Source organism: Colossoma macropomum, unplaced genomic scaffold (genome assembly GCF_904425465.1).
Source record: "Colossoma macropomum unplaced genomic scaffold, Colossoma_macropomum, whole genome shotgun sequence".
In the NCBI taxonomy this organism is placed as follows: Eukaryota; Metazoa; Chordata; class Actinopteri; order Characiformes; family Serrasalmidae; genus Colossoma; species Colossoma macropomum.
Genome location: NW_023494786.1, coordinates 32,642,948 through 32,657,450, shown reverse-complemented (window position 1 = coordinate 32,657,450; position 14,503 = coordinate 32,642,948). Strand labels below are relative to the sequence as shown.

Below are 14,503 nucleotides of genomic sequence, written 5' to 3'. Positions count from 1 at the left end.
CTGCTGCAGTCAGTGCCAAACCAGGACATGTGCTCTTTAGAGACTGGACAATCACTTTCAGGGCTGTGTTTTTGCAAATGGTGAACACTGGACGCAGGGCAACTCTAGTAAACTCTTAAAAAATGCTGCATATTAAATGGTTAAGACGTAAACAGAGTCATTCAGAGTGGTTTAGCGTGAAATGCTCCGTTCTAGACAAACTTGCCAACTCAGAACTGGTATGAATGGTTATAAATATGCTGTCTGATGTCAGACATTGCTTTTTGAGAAGGTTTTGACCTGCAATTTATTTTTAAAAGACATTCATGAGGTACAAGATGATGTTTTTTTTTCAGATTTTCCACTCTCACCATCATCAACATTCCATATAAAACTCAGAAAACCCGTGTGGGTTCACTGCTGGTTTTGGATAGTAAATAAAATGGCCATATTTGTGTTGTCATGGCGACCCCTTGTTCCTATCACCACCGCTGTAAAGAAATCTCTATAATTAACCATTTCACACCAAACCACTCTGAATGACTGTTTACATCTCAAACACTAAATGATGCAGAAATCTTGAAGATCAAGGTCATTATTTCGATCAAAAAGGTCTGTTAGATCACACCGACTCCTTAAACTTGGCAAAACACCCACAGAAACTCATCTGGAGCCGTGACTGGTCAGGATGCTCGCAGCACACTGTAAGAAACACTTCTCATTTTGAGGCTCATTTGCATATCGCAGCTCCAATAACAACTAAAAAACTATACAGCCATATAAACAGACTTAAACTGCTGCTCTGAAACACGTGAAGCTCAACCACATCTTTTGGAGAACATCATACAGACGCCCATGTTGGCTGAGTGATGTGGGAAGAGGGACCACCATCCAGAGAAAGGGAGGCATAGTATGACCTCTTGGACTGACGGATGGCTGTGGCATCCCCAGGGATCGATCTCCCAACAACAGCGCCCACACTTTGGCGGCTATGCTGTCAGGAGCCCTAGCTTAGCTTTTAAAGGTGCCATAGAATGGAACACTGAATTTACTGCAGAGATGAACAAGGAGAGTTCGGTACGTGGAACTGACCCACTGTGAACCTCGAACACTGTTGTCTCCTCCGTCAAATGCAAAACACCCATCTGCAAATGACGGCAGTAAAAACAGGCCATTTTCAAAATCCTAAACTGTTACATTACAGTCTTGACTAATATTTACGCCCCCAAAATTTACACACACCAGCCCAACTTCTAGCCCAGCAGGTATTATAAAGAATGAAAAGACAACAGACAGCAATGCAACAGCGATGAAAAAGGCAGACTGTGTGCAGAAATGTAGCGTTCCAGGCTGCGAAGGGATGTCGGCACTTTTCATTCCCTTCCCAAGGAACCGAACTGTCAGCGGACTGACGCTCATTTTTAAACGAGGCTGAAGTGGGCCTCCTATTCGCCAGCTGCTCAAATGAACGTTCCGTTCTACCTTAAATGCTACAGCTTATACAGGTGCCAGAATGTAACTGCAGCACCATTTAAGGTGGAATGGAAAATTCGTAAAACAATCTGGCGAAAAGGAACTTCAGCTGCCACATCTTTAACAGGATCCCGGACAACTTTAATTCAGAGATGTTGGTTTCTCTGCTCATTTCACTCTGGGCAGTTTCTCAAAGCTTGGACAACATCGAGCAGCTTCACTCAGTGTCTGACCCTGAAGAGACGGAGACGCAGTCCCACCTTTATTAGCATCACAACCCCAACAGCAGCTTGTAAGCAGCCACACTGTGTGACTTTATCCACTTTCTGACAGCTGAAGCGGATCATCTTAAACTGAGAGCTTCATAGTGAGATAACAGCTTTAATTACTTAATTAATTATTTAATTACTTTGTGTTGCTGTCGAGATCGAAAGTGAGTAGCTAGTGTAGGTAACGTCAGCAACTAGCCAGCTTCAAGTAACTAGCACAGCTAACTAAACAGTATGAGGACCAGCTTATTTACACAGGGGTTCATTTCATCTTCCTGTCTGACATCTTCTGTGTGAACCGTTGCAGTACCTCGCTGTAAACCAGCCAATCAGAGCAGAGCTCAGCAGATTATTCATGAGCCCCGCAAAAAAGGAAAACAGCTTGTTTCATTCTAGGGCCAAATCATAGGGCAGTACATGGGACTGTAAAACTGCATCTGGGCATTTTTCACCCTGACCAAAGACACACACCTTTAACCCCTTAAAATCCCAGGCTTATTACATACGAACGCTTATTTTCCAGTAACTACAGGGACTTCAATGCAAACTGCTTGAGCTACACTCTTAAAAATGCAAAGAAAATGGTTCTATATAGAACTACGAACACTCAAAGAACCATCTGCGTGATTAAAGGTCTCTGCATGGTGAAACGGCTCTTCATGGATGGAGAATGTGTTGCATATGGTTCTAGAAAGGCAACAAAAAGGGTTCTTCATTTGTTACAAGCTTGATATTCTAACAATAGCAGAACGCTTTGTGGTGCTATACAGAACCCTTCCATCTACAGCACATTCTCCATCAATCTGAAGAACAATTTCACCATGCAGAGACCCAACTAATCATGCAAACGGATCTTTGAGTGCTCATAGTGCTATACAGAACCATTTTCTTTGCTAAAGAACCCCTGAAGACCTAAGCGTTTTAAGTGTGTATTGTTAGTCCTTTATTATGAGGCCCAAAGACGACCAGCCATGTAATTGCTTTGGTAAAGGATTTGATTCTTTTGAAACCCGTTTTGCTAAAAGCGCTCGAGTTACCAAAGAAATCGAGACTGTTTACTGCAGGTGGATTTGATTGACGGCTACATCTTCTCAGCTGAAAACACCCAGAGGGGTGTGTTTGACGACGCGGTGGTCTGCGAACCTCACTCCACTACAATATTAAACCTGTACAAGGCTGACTGAACAGTGCCATAACTCTGATTTATTTCAGTAAACGCTCCAGACTGAACTCTACATCACCACTCTGACGCCTCACATCATCAGCTTTTATTGATTTATTCTCTTAAGGCAGATTGTGTTTCTTTGTACAGTCTTAAAGCTACACTATATGGCCATAAGTCTGTGGACACCTGCTCATCTGTCCAATGTTTCTTCCAAAAACCATAGTATTAAAAAAGGAGTTTGTCCTCCTTTGCTACAGGAACTGTCTCTACTCTTCAGAGAAGGCTTTACACTAGATGTGATGATCATCATAATAATCATAATAATACGTTATTTATATAGCACACTTTAAACTGGCTGACACTGCTGGAGGTGGCGCGTTAGTGTGTGTTGTGCTGGTACGAGTGGATCAGACACAGCAGTGCTGCTGGAGTTTTTAAACACTGTGTCCACTCACTGTCCACTCTGTTAGACACTCCTACCTCGTCAGTCCACCTTGTAGATGTAAAGTCAGAGACGATAGCTCATCTGCTGCTGCACAGTTTGTGTTGGTCATCCTCTAGTCCTTCATCAGTGGTCACAGGACGCTGCCCACAGGACGCTGTTGGCTGGATATTTTTGGTTGGTGGACTATTCTCAGTCCAGCAGTGACACTGAGGTGTTTAAAAACTCCAGCAGCACTGCTGTGTCTGATCCACTCATACCAGCACAACACACACTAACACACCACCACCACATCAGTGTTACTGCAGTGCTGAGAATGATCCACCACCCAAACAGTACCTGCTCTGTGAGGGTCCATGGGGGTCCTGACCACTGAAGAACAGGGTAAAAGGGGGCTAACAAAGTATCAGAGAAACAGATGGACTACAGTCTGTAACTGTAGAACTACAAAGTGCACCTATATAGTAAGTGGAGCTGATAAAATGGACAATGAGCGTAGAAACAAGGAGGTGGTCATAATGTTACGCCTGATTGGTGTAAGTGCACCTCTGAGAGAAAAATAAAGTGTAATAAACATGTAGCATATGGGCTCTTTAATATGGCCAAGACCACAAACTAACAAGATAACAAGGTTCTGATTTCAGGTTAACTTTAAATGGAGTTTATCTGAGCTATCCCGACAGCGCTCGTCTGAGAACACCATAAAACAACCTGTTTGTAATCCACTTGAGCTCTCAGGGTCAGAGTTCACGTGAGAATCAATAACAAAAACCCTTTGAGCCGTCAGCATCAGAGAAAGCTTCACACCTTCCTGCGTTCGTTTCTTATGCATGAGTAGCAGCCGCGGCCCGGAGGACGCTCTGGGGCTGACTGGTGGCACATCTCTAACCCAAAGACAAACACACGCACACCCACCACGCATGGATACATTACAGAACCCTGCCGGGGGTCCGGCCATGCAGCTGCGTCCCCCCTTGATGTGAGGAATCAAGCAGATGGGCCTAAAGCAGGCCCCCGAGAATTACAGACCGCTAAGGCAACATGAAACCCCACCAACACCATCAGCGTCCACCAGAAACACAATAAGCATTCTACCGCCACTTACACTATCAGGCCACACCACAGCTTATGGCCCATCCATTCAGTTTAAAAGGGGAGCTCCACCAATTTTTCAAAATTCTCTGCATAATTAAATGATCAAGATCGTCAGAGTTCAGAGTGGTTTGGTGTGAAACGCTCTGTTCTAGATAAACTTACAGAGTCAGAACTGTTCACAGTGGTGGTGACAGGAACCAGACGTCCACCTCTAAAAGCTCCCTCACAGAAAGTTACTACATGAAATGGTTATGAATTCACTGCCTGATGACTGAGACACTGTTTTGTGATACTTTAGAGAAGATTTTGGCTAAAACATCAAATCCCTGCAACGTCATGACTAAAAAAGTCGCTAACTAAACGCACAGTAGTCACCAACACTGATAAAACTGGCTTTTCAGCATCAGCTGGTCAGTCAAGCTCCAGTTCACAGTCATCAGGTCCCGTTTCCAGCTGCTCTAAAATAAACTGCTGTCCACTCCCACCAGGGAGATGCCCAGATTAGAGTGACTTTCTGCCCAGTGGTGAAATCACTAAAGCCCCCAGAACACCACCCCCACACCCACCCCACTGTAATACTGCAGCAAACTCGCTTTCACCACTCCAAATCCAGCAGCTCTGCCTCAGATCACAACATCCCCAACAAGCCCACCAGCTCAGATCCTGACCCCTGCCCTGTTTCTCCACTTCTTCCCCTCCTCCTTTCCTCTCTTTCCCACTGTTTTTGTCCTCAAATCCTCCTGAAGATTGCATGATGTAATAGGAATGCTTAAAAAATTCATTAGCAGTTATAAATTAATTTAGAAGTTGTAATAAAATTAATTTTGGAGCATTCCTATTAGATCATTTTGTAGAATCATGTGAAGTCGATAGATCTTCAGTCAGTAGACAGATCATTCGGTCGGTTAGTAGGTGCATAAGTCTGTCACTCAGTAGCTCAGTCGATCGGTCAGTGGGTTGGTTAGTGGATCGGTCAGTGGGTCAGTTAGCAGGTAGGTCAGTACTTTGGTTTGCTGGTCAGTGGTTAAGTTGTTCGGTCGGTAGGTCAGTTGGTAGATTGATCATTTGGTTAATCAGTAGGTATGTAAGTCGGTCGATCACTTGGCAGCTCCGTCGATTGGTCAGTAGGTAGGACAGTCAGTGGGTTGGTTAGTAGATAGGTTAGTGGGTCAGTCGTTGGGCATGTCAGCGGCTCAGTTGGTCGGTCAGTAGTTAAGTTGTTAAGTTGGTAGGTCAGTTGATAGATTGATCATTCGGTCAGTCAGTAGATTTGTAAGTCTGTCTGTTACTTGGTAGCTGAGTCAATCGGTCAGTAGGTAGTTGGTCAGGGGGTTGGTCAGTGGATAGGTCAGTGGGTCAGTCAGCGGCTCGGTTGTTCGGTCAGTTCGGTAGTTAAGTTGTTCAGTCAGTAGGTCTGTTGGTAAGTCGATCGGTAGGTCAGGCAGGAGGTAGGCAAGAAGGTCGGTTGGTAGGCAGTCCTGTAGCTCAGTGGTCAGTCGGTAAGCAGGTCGGTTTTCTGCAGGAGTGGGTGGGAAAGCGATGAAACCTTGCAGAAGCGGAAGTAAAGAGTTGTTCCTGTGCAGTCCTCTAGCTCATCGTCAGTGACGACACTTCTTCAATCCCATAAGGGAAATGAAGAGATCGACTAGGCTGCTGCACCAGGATGCTGCTACCACAGCGCCATCTTGTTTAAGTTCTCTTAGGAACCTTGAGTGTGGGAGAGTTGCAGAAATGTGAGAAGCCAGATTCTCCTTCTGTGACCACGATGAGGAGAGTACGGCATCTGTGGGTAAAGGAGGGTCAGACTCACTGTAGTGAGTGGTCTGGACGCTCAGACACCCAAACAAACAGGACGACAGATGCCTGGTGCTCATGGCGGTGACAGACTGAACAGCCTCACCAGAGATCTCTGTGCAACAGCTGAGATGTGTCGCACGTCCACGGATGTCACTGTTCAACACCGTTCACAGCAGTGAGGCCTTCCCACTCGCCACTCATTGCTGCGGCTACTGCTGACCCTCAACCACAGGAGCCCGCGACTGTAACAAACGATGTCAAGGATGTCACCAGAGTCAGGACGACTGGCATCATATTGTGTTTTCAAACGAGCCCCCCTTCAGTTTACTGCACCCTGATGGACGAATCTCTGTATGGACGCACAGTGGCGAACGGCTCATATAGACCCGCATTCTGCAGCACCATACAGGTCCAGCACCAGGCGTTATGGTTTGGGTTACCATTGGGTTCCACTCCATTCGCAACTCACATGCACTGCTTGAGTGTTCAGCGATACATCACAGAGGCATGTGAGCCTGGGGTGATACTCTATTTACAGATGCCTCCTGGTGCCATAGTCCAATAGGACAATGCTCGACCACATGTGGCAAGAATCGTCCTACAGATATCCAGGATAACCTCCATGCGCAACTTCTTCCCTGGCCCATACGCTCGCACGATTTCCCTCACTGAGCACATCTGGGCCATGGTTGCACGCCAGAGACCACCAGCAGCTACCACGGATGAACTTTGGGCACGTATCGAGGCTGCAAGGCACGCCATTTCACAAACACGCATCCTCTCCATGCCAGACCACGCAGAAGCGGTCATTTCCGCCCCGTGGTCGATACACCAGATACCGATTACTGTGTGTTCTGAAAGCCTGACGGAGGTGTAGTTCTAATGCATTATAACCAATCTGCCAAATAAATACTGCTTCGATATCTCATGCCTTTCTTAGCATATTTATCTATCCAACCTTTTTGAATCCTTCCATTTTGCTCTCTCTGACAGACTGCTGTCCTACTGAACCTGCACTGACCCACAGTTCCACTCCTCCTTACGAAAGAAGGAACATTCGTTTAATCAGACGCTTCATGGATGAATCAGTGGATTTCACTCGTACACACTCGCCTCACTGCGGACGTTTCTGAGCTCCTCTGGCTGAGCGAGAGTGTTTGTGAGCGATGGCGGCTGAGAGTGTTTACTGATTTACTCCTTCACTTTCATAATAAACAAACGCTTCCAGTGCAGGAACGTCACTAATGTGGCTGTGATTGTTAGCACTACAGAACTGTGTGGGAATCTGAAAGACTGGGGTCACTGATTGAGACTTTGTATAAGACAAAGAGAAAACAAAAACAAAACAAACAGGGAAAAAAAAAACCAAAACAAAAGGGATGTTTTATCAGGGGGTTAACACTGGATAAGACTGGACATCACACAAAACTACATACAACATACAACTGATCCAGATCCAGAACAATCTCGGGTCACCTTAAAGGTGCTGTATGATATTTTCTTAAATGTTCAGACTGCCATGATTAAGAAGTGAAACACAGGTCTGTAAGTGTTTGACCTGTGCTGGACACCTACACTGACTTCATTACTAAAAACATTCTAATTTGAGTGCAATTTATAAAAACAGTGCTTTCCAAAAGGCCCAAAATCAGACCTAGCAGTTTATCACATTCTAAACTGCTCAAATTACTAAACAAAATCTTTTAAATTTCAATCTTGCTTCATTTCACATTTTACAACAACTCTGATACATGCCCTGGTCAGACACACAAACGTTAAAAATAAATGAATACAATAAAATACACCGGTCAGGCGTAACATTATGACCACCTCCTTGTTTCTACGCTCACTGTCCATTTTATCAGCTCCACTTACTATATAGGTGCACTTTGTAGTTCTACAGTTACAGACTGTAGTCCATCTGTTTCTCTGATACTTTGTTAGCCCCCTTTTACCCTGTTCTTCAGTGGTCAGGACCCCCATGCTGCTCTGTGAGGGTCCATGGGGGTCCTGACCACTGACGAACAGGGTAAAAGGGGGCTAACAAAGTATCAGAGAAACAGATGGACTACAGTCTGTAACTGTAGAACTACAAAGTGCACCTAGAGGTGGTCATAATGTTATGCCTGATCGGTGTACGAGCCCTTTGATAATAAGGGATAAAGAGAGGTCAGAAAATGGTCATGTAAAATGAACTGCAACTTTTTTCTAAATAAACCCAAACAGATGTAAAAAGTAGACATCGGAAGAAAACAATAAAATGCAAGAAAAATGTTGAATGTGCAATTTAAAACAAATAACGTGTGCGTTATAATGGCCTGTTTGGAGAGAGCAGAACGTGCTGGACAGAAAGTCGCTGTTGGCTGGATTCACCTCGGGGTTATGCAATGGTGGGTTAGTGGGCCGCTTCTAAAGGGTCCAGGGATATTCCAGCAGGATTAATCACATGAACGCTTCACGACTCACCTCTCATATCATGAGCAGAAAATGTCCCAGACTTTCCCCTTCTGAGCAGATCTGGCTGACCTGACTGACCTGCTGGGTTATAAACCAGTCACTCCTGGAGGTCAGAGTGAGGTGGACAGCTATAACACTGCGGCTGGACATGCACAAGCGAGAGGCAGCACTGGGGAGCTCTCATCAATATCAGTGTGCTGATAGGTGTCGCACAGCAGTATTGATTTTATTGATATGAATTACCTATATATGCTGCCTGCTTCAGACTGTTTTGACAGAACAGGTCAAAATCAATAAAAAAATAAATGTGCTTAAAGGGGACTTCCACCAATTTTTCAAATTTTCATCCGAATTTAGTGTTTGAGATGTAAAAAGAGCCATTCAGAGTGGTTTGGTGTGAAATGGTTGATTGTAGAGACTCAGATTCTTCACTGCAAAAAATGATATCTTAGCAAGTGTAAACATCTTAAATGTAGTCAATATGCCTAATGTTTCTCATTGTGAGACTGTCGAAAGAACATTGTGAGATTATTTAACTTATTTCTAAACTTTTTTTACTTGTTTTAAGCAGTTTTATCTTATAAAAGTTTGTCAGATCATGTTTCTTGTTTTAATCATTATTTCTTGAAATGAGCAAAATTACCTTCATTATTTCTCTAAACAAGTAAACTAATCTGCCAATGGAATAAGACACTTTCACCAGATAAAATCACTTAAAACAAGTAAAAATGTACAGAAACAGGTGGAATAATCTTATAATATTCTTACAACAGTCTCATAATGAGAGATATTAGATTTATTGACTACATTTGAGAGGTTTTCACTTGTTAAGATATTATTTTTTCCAGTGTTTAGAGGGGTGGTGATAGGACCCAGGGGTCGCCATGACTACAACACAAATATAGACTAATATTTAGTTACTATCCAAAACCTCCAGTGAACCTACACGAGTCTTCTGAGCTTTATATGTAATGTCTGAAAAAAGTTTTCTTTGGGGACTCTTTTGCCCCAGAACGTCCTGATACAAACCAGATATTTCAGACGTCTGCTTCTTATCACCACCACAAGTTACAGAGAAACTGAGTCTGAACAATTCTGTTTCTCTAGAACAGAGCATTTCACACCAAACCACCCTGAACGATTTTGAAAAAGTGGTGGAATTCCCCTTTACCATTCAGAATACTGTGTAAGGTTGCTCTTGGTGTAACTTCAAGAGAAACAGAACAACACAGTCCTATCAAAACAAGCCATGTCGCATTTCTAAAGCATTCATTTAGCGTAGAGTAACAGCACTCAGGCTGATTAAAGGGGAATTCCACCCATTTTTCAAAATTTGTGAATAATTCAGTCCTTGAAATGTAAACAGAATCATTCAGAGCAGGTTGATGTGAAATGGTTCATTATTGTACAACTTACAGATGTCTTTACAGTGGTGGTGATAGGAACCAGGGGTCGCCATGACTACAACACAAATATAGACATTTTATTTACTATTTAAAACCACCAGTGAACCTACACGAGTCTTCTGAGTTTATATGGAATGTTGATGATGGTAAAATAGTGACAAATCTGAAAAAATAAGTTTTCTTTGGTGACTATTTTGCCTAACAACACTCATGCATGTATCCCTCCACCATGAATGGATTAGAACAAATGGATTCAAATACATTTTAAGCCAAAACATTATCATACAGCTATCATAAAAACAGTGTCTCAGACATCAGGCAGTATATATCTGACCATTTCATGTAAAACCTTTGTGTGAGGGAGCTTTTAGAGGTGGACGTCTGGTTCCTATCACCACCACTGTGAACAGTTCTGACTCCGTAAGTTTCTCTAGAACAGAGCGTTTCACACCAAACCACTCTGAATGACTCTGTTTACATCTTAACCATTTAATTATGTAGAAGTTTTTGGGTGGAGTTCCCCTTTAAGATTATTAAACATTATCTTATTCTGTGATACCACTATGTACGTGGAAAATATCATGAATTCTATTCGTACTGCCCAGCCCTGGCCATCTTACTGATGCCCACACCGGACCGAGGCAGCTATGGGGCAGTCTGAGCCGGCGCGGCCCCTCAGGCCTCTCGGAGAGAATCTGTCTGACTGCATTTTCATCTGCTACCTCCAAACCGTGTTCATTTCCGCATGCTGCTTCTGCTTAAGTCATCATGGCATTCCTCCTATAATCACCGCTCCATATTCACATCCACACCAGCCCGCTGGAGCCGAGCCAGCAGCAACACAGCCCACCAGTTTAAAGCCACGGTTTGGCCAAAAATCTAATTTGCAGACTTTCCCTCTTATCTCAAATGTCACTAATCAAATAGTCTTGATTGTGTGGTTTCTGACACTGTATGAAACACTTTTCACAAACATGGACTAAAGTAATGGCTTCAAGATAGCTGCTGCTGTTTTTAGCTATATTAATGCCCTTCAGTCCATGTTTATAGATAACAGTGAGCCGTACAGCATCAGAAAGCACAGTCTATTAGAGATCCTGAACAGCTCCACACGCTCTGAGACAAGTTTCTGATCATTTACACTGCATTCGATCATAAATCAACACAGCATAAAGCAGCCAGCTAACGTTAGCACAATGAGTGGCAGCTAAAGAACTCATATCCTACATTTTACTGCATTTTTTAACATTTCCAACTTCTTTGTATTCCTTAGAATCAAACAGGCTGTTTTTGTTACTGTGCCTTTAAGACAGATATATGTAAATGAGCTCTGTTCTGATTGGCTGCACTGCGTTGTGCCACATTCAAAAAGCAGTTCAGGCTGAAACTCTCCTTATAACTTTAGTGTGAGTGGGCGGGGCTAAACTGCTGTGGACCTAACAAGACCTGATTCACTAATATGCAAAAGTTTGAACACCCCGACTCAAATTACATGTTTTGTTGATTAAGTAAAAATATTATTTCAACACATTTTAAGTGAAAATAATTCAGCACATCCTCTACAGAGAACTTAAATAATAACATTTGTGGCTAATTTTAGTGCACAATTTCTATTTATTTTGTTGAGTTTAACACACTGGGAAAACAAATAAATCATAAAATATAAAATGTAAATAAAACTTTTGCACAGGCCACATTTTAGATCTTTTTTATCTGGTTTGTTAAGCAAATAAACAGAAATTGTGGTCAAAACGTGAAATAAAATGTGCAGAAGTGTGTCTCTGTGGAGGATGTGTAACTTATTTACAACAAAACACCAGGGGTGCCCAAACTTTTCGCAAACTGTGTCGGTTTTCATGACATCACAAAAGTAATGAATTAAAAATGGGCTGTTTTTGCAGCTTAGTCTCTCCAGTCACTCTGGATTGGGAAGCTTTTAAAAAAATAAATAATTAAAAAATAAGGAAATTTCAGTTTTGCATGTTTATGATTTATTCACCTTCTCAAAACAGCAAACCTACGGTCAGCGTTACAGATTTGACCAACTACTTTGTCTGTACGTTGGTTAATCTAAAGCTAGTTCTACTATAATCTCACCTCTCAAGCAGAGAAGTGGTGCTTTATCACTGGTGGCGGTGGTAGCGCCCATGCTGATGTGACCTCATAAGGATAAGGACACCTTCCCAACCTTCCGAGCCGTGATTCCCAGCTGAGGGGCCACTTTCTTTGATCTTGACTAGTCAGAGATCAGAAATTCCCAATCATGAGCTTCGGTCAAGTTTGCAAAATACTAGTCTGCGCACTGCTAACTGGTGTACATAAGCTTCCATTACTTGTTAGCTACATTAGCCTCATAGCTCCAGTGCCTAACCTAAGGAAGCAGACTTCAAACACCAAACATGTCTTGGCTGATGAGCTACACTAGGAGTAAGGGGTGAACTGTGTACACTTCATTTCTAGCTGAACTACCGCTTTAACGCTGCACGGCATGACTGGCTGCAGTGGAAACTGTTCTGACAGACTCAGACTCCAGCGGCCTAAACAAGGCACCGCAGTGATCGATGCCCTTCAGACATTTGAGGTAACCCACTCTGGCAAAGGAGAACACCATGGAGCACAATCTAACACACTGAAAACCTCAAAAAAACAGCCAGGCCTGACCTTTAACCTGCACTGACCAAGAGATTTAACACCTGTTACTCAAACCGGGCTACTAAACTGTGCTCGCTGCTCATCTCAGAAGTGCTCTCCAATTAGAAAAGGGTGTGAACGTGAACTTCTCATCTCCTGGACACTGTGGCCTAGCCTCCTGTCTGACACCAGTTGCTCCAAACGACAGACCACACAGGTCGTGTTCTGATTACGGGTATGGTTTTAGGCTTCAGGTTCTCATTTCATGTGCCTACCGCATGATCCCCCACCCTTTCAGCCGTTCTAATCCTAATACTGTGATATAACTCAAAAGCCTGTTGTGCCGAGCCGTGTGCCAGGCACCGACTCGCTGTAGGGAGGGGAAAACGCACCAGAAAACCTTTCTTTCAAAACATCTTCACGTCCTGCTACATGACTGCATGACAGGTAGGCCTGCTTAGCTCACCTTATGTGCACCCAAGCAGGCGGGCAAACCATTATAAAGCCCTTAATAACCTCCCCAACCCCCTTCCCCCTCTTTTCCTTCTTTCTCGTACCTCCACATTGCATAAAAAGACAAAAAAAAGCATTCCTGCCAAAAAGGAACCTGAATGTCATGTGAACAGGGAACAGGGTGGTTCCTTAATTAATGTAAGCAGCTCTCTTAAACCTGGTGGAGGCATGTTGCAGGCCTGTTTATGATTATGATGACCCCAAAGCTTACAAAACTAAAACATCAACAGAAAAAGAAAATCAGTGCAATCAATTTTACATCTTCTTGCCACACATTTGGAGTCATGACAGCCAGCCACCTTTACCTTTGGCTGCAACTGCAACCAGGCAGGAAAAAAATAATAAACCAGCAAAAGCAGCTGCAGCTGCTGCTGAATGAAGCCATGCATGACTGTCAGCACATACTGATGCAGCCCACAACTCAGATACTGTACTACAATAACCGTGTAAACATGTAAAGAAAAGAGGGAAATCAGCCAAGCAGCTGGCTTACATGTCCATGGCATTTGGGATGCCAGCAGCTGAACAATAGATGAGGGATGCTGAGCACACTGAGGTTACTGTTACTGGCTCAACAGGGCTTTTTCGCAGCTTTTAACACGCGCAGGCGCCCCTGTCCGGCCAGATTCGTCAAGCTAAACGCTACAGCGGATTCATAACTTACCCCGGAGCTGAGATGGAGGTGGAAATGAGGATGCCGTGTAGTATTTTCTGGCCTTTCCCTGCCGACTTGCTCCCCACAGCCCTGTGTGTTGGGCTCCACTGACTGGCTTACTGAAAGCCTGCTGCATCGGGCGACTCCACTCTCCAGCGGCAGGGGGGTGACCGCGCCGCACAAAAAGCACGAAATCTCGTTTACACAGATAATTTAGCTGGATTTCTGATGTGTCAAGCTTTAAAAATCTTAAAAAAGCCAACACTAACTAATCTTCTCGTTTCTTAACTGTCATAAACTGGTGCGTCCCTTTCCAAAAAAGGATCTCCCCCCTACATGTGAAAATACTCTGGTCCGGTTTTTCTTAAAGAGCACCGGCCAGACCTTCCCCTGTTATCTGATGGGCAGTGTGTGCTGTCTAATGAAAACGGCCCTGAGAATGATGTTTTTTGCATGGGGAAACTTTATTTTTAGGCTCAGACTTCATTGATCATGATTATTCCTTTATTTAATTACTTGTACATCATATAAACTTTGCTGAATCTGCCATCTAGTGGGGTACACTAATGAAATGTCCAGTTTGGGCTCCTGTTAAAGGGGAAATTCCACTGTTTTTTGGAA

General features: G+C 43.5%; 1 long non-coding RNA gene across 1 annotated transcript in view; it reads right to left on the bottom strand.

The window, feature by feature from the left end:
* The window catches only part of LOC118804747, a 77,335-nt gene extending 63,345 nt beyond the window's left edge, over positions 1-13,990 (bottom strand). The window contains exon 1 of the long non-coding RNA XR_005007015.1: positions 13,892-13,990. This is a non-coding gene — a long non-coding RNA (uncharacterized LOC118804747). The remainder of the gene's footprint in view (positions 1-13,891) is intronic.
* Positions 13,991-14,503: the final 513 nt, after the last annotated feature.